This window comes from Anas acuta, chromosome 1, assembly GCF_963932015.1.
Source record: "Anas acuta chromosome 1, bAnaAcu1.1, whole genome shotgun sequence".
NCBI lineage: Eukaryota > Metazoa > Chordata > Aves > Anseriformes > Anatidae > Anas > Anas acuta.
Genome location: NC_088979.1, coordinates 168,260,318 through 168,263,203, shown reverse-complemented (window position 1 = coordinate 168,263,203; position 2,886 = coordinate 168,260,318).

Here is a 2,886-nt window from a genome sequence, read left to right as displayed (position 1 = left end):
GCAGACATAAATGTCATTTTTAAAGGTGTGGGGATTAAAAAACAAATATCCTTGTGCACACTAATTTTGCATGAGCAAATTTACAAATATATATATTGTCTGTAAAACAGCATGTGCAGTTTATTCGTAATACCAGTTAAAATAAGTGCTACTGTATCAGTGCAGTTTTCAGGTATCTTAACATACAAAGCATTCATACAGGAAGGGAGGAATGAAAGTTAGTTGTTTTAACCTGGGTTTTTGAACTGCCAATAGCATGACCCTGCAGATTATACTCGCAGCAAATATGACAGCTTCTGCAGTTTTCATGGTTTTTCAATCTCAAAGGCTGGATCCCCTGGAACTGAGGTGGACAAACGAGAAGATCGGAGGGAAATAGGATGAGCTGGAGGTAAAATGAGCAGAGAAGAACAATAGCTGTTCAATGGCTGCTGAACTCTGGATTCAACTCGGCCTTTGTTATAAAAGTGTGAAAGGAGGTTTCTTCAGTGCCTTCTACATCCTGTTCTGTGTGCGACAGTTTTTGTTAAGGCACTAATGTATGGCGTTACCCTGGCAAGTATTGCCAGAGCATCGTTCTGTGCCTATCCAAAGGTATTCTGGCACGTGGAAGCAGCAGTAGATCACAGTGCTGCAACTGTCGTTGGTATTCTAGGAAGACAGGGAACAGGGAATAGTCATAAGACGAGAGAGATAGAGAGAAATGTTAGAAAACAAGCTAAAAGGGAAAAAAATCTGCTGTGAATATGCTGAGGTATTTTGAAAGGGGACCAGAATGCAATAGCTAGCAGTACCTCCATAAACTGGATTTTAGAATTTAATACCAAAACATGAGGAAACACTGCCTTGAAATTGTTATTATTTGGTTAATGCAGTTGGCTAGTTGTCTCTCTTAAATCTGAACTTGGTTTTCCTCTGGTTAGCTGACATTTTTGGAAACCTGCCTGTTACATGGCTATGTGGCAGAAGCTGCTACTGAACTAAACACACATACATTTTTATGTCTTCAGAGAGTTTCCTGTGAGCATTGGGTTCGGGGGCAAATTTTTCACACACTTAAAGATTGGGGAACGCAGGGGAGATATTGGTGCATTTTACTTTAATTAAAGGACATGAAAGAAGAAATCTATGAACTCATTCAGTAGTGACAATTTTAATGCTGTAGAAATTTTGAAATTGTAGCTTTCTCTGTCTCCAAAGTCGTCGTACTAATGTAACAATTGTCTTCTAGAAGTAGAAATAAATGAAATTAATTGTACCAACATATCTAAATGTCATGAAAAAGTATGGGATGACTCTAGAGAGAAACCATATGGTAGAAAAGCATTGTGAATTAGGTGCATTTTCCCCTGCTGTATAACTCATCTACTTCAATTACAGCAATATTCAGGCCTTCTAATTAAGAATCTGTTGTGCTAATTAGTTGTCAAATTAATCTTATTTCCTTTGTGTTAAGTTTTCAGAGTGCATTAAGATGTTTTCTAGACCTAAAGCTAAGTGTGAGGATGGTATGGTAAACATGAGATGTGAGGCTAAATCATGTAAAAGGAGTAGGTGGCAATGGTAAGTAAACAGGATACTTAAATTCATGGTTGAGATGCGTGTGCTTAGTGCTGCCGTAATGCCTGTGTCGTGGATCCAAATAATACTCGCTTTGTTTACAGTACAGTACAGAGGAGCAAGCTTAACGACAGAACAGAAGGTTGAGATGTATCACATGGTGAATGCTTTCTTACAGGAGAGTAATTTTTACTTGACCACTTACGAAGCGGGTGGGAATGTAAGGATCAACATTAATCCACAGAAGAATTAAGTTGATTCAAGTTTTCTGTAAATTATGGAAATTCCAAGATAGGATTCTCACCAAGTAGCTGTGGATATTTCAGCAAGGCAGGAAGAGAGCCTTATAAAGGTTTTAACTGCATCATGATTACTGGAATTGCTTGTTGGTTTTATAAAATCTAACTAGGTTAGGTGCTCAGATTCCATTGACGTTCACTGGACCACTTTAGGTGTTTGTTCTTGGGGGAGCAGAGTTTTTTCTCCACCACTTTGTCAAGTGTGTTTGAGTAAATCTGATGTATTTATGTTTTCAGTGCAATTAGGTTCAGTTAGTTCTGCTAAGGGTGATGTCAGGAATACCTCTAGCTGTTTCTTAGGCAATAAATGTCTGAAAATGAAGTGCAAAATGATGCTAAGAGCAGCCTTTCAGAACTTTAGTTTTGTTTTAAAGATTCCTTGTATGGTTAGAACTTCAGTACTTTTCATGACTTTGAACAGACGCAATCAAGAGAATTTAATAACCTCACACATAATATAGAAATGGTTGGCCTTTGTTGCCATTAACTATTTTTGTATCTCAAGCATAATTAAAGTTTTTACTAGAAAAAGTTGTTCAGCATGCTCTGATTTTTCTATGAAAAATCTCGCCATCCTTGCGGAGGAGGTATTTTCTTTAAAACACAAAACCACAATTCACGTATATACATAATTTAGCTATATATTTTGCTGCACTTTAATCTAAATTGATTTTAACTTTCCTTCCAAATGTTGCCTCTAATATAGCAGTTGACAGAGCTGAACTGCTTTCAGATTGTATTTACGTGAATGAAATGAAACAAGTTCTGATACGACTCCTGTTTGGATGAGGTTCATTCGTATGCATGTAAGCAGCGCTGGTTCTCTCAAATGAAGGATCATTCTAACATCAACCCAAACTAGAAATGTGATTTAAAAGTTCATATTTGTGTCTATATTTGGCTGAATGTAACTTAGTAATAACACGAGGAATAATTCCTTATGTTCACCCTGTTCTTCCTTGCAAAGACAAAACAGCTAAGCCTGCAGCTTCTGGGTTTTATTTCTCTGCTACCCTAAGCTGCAGGT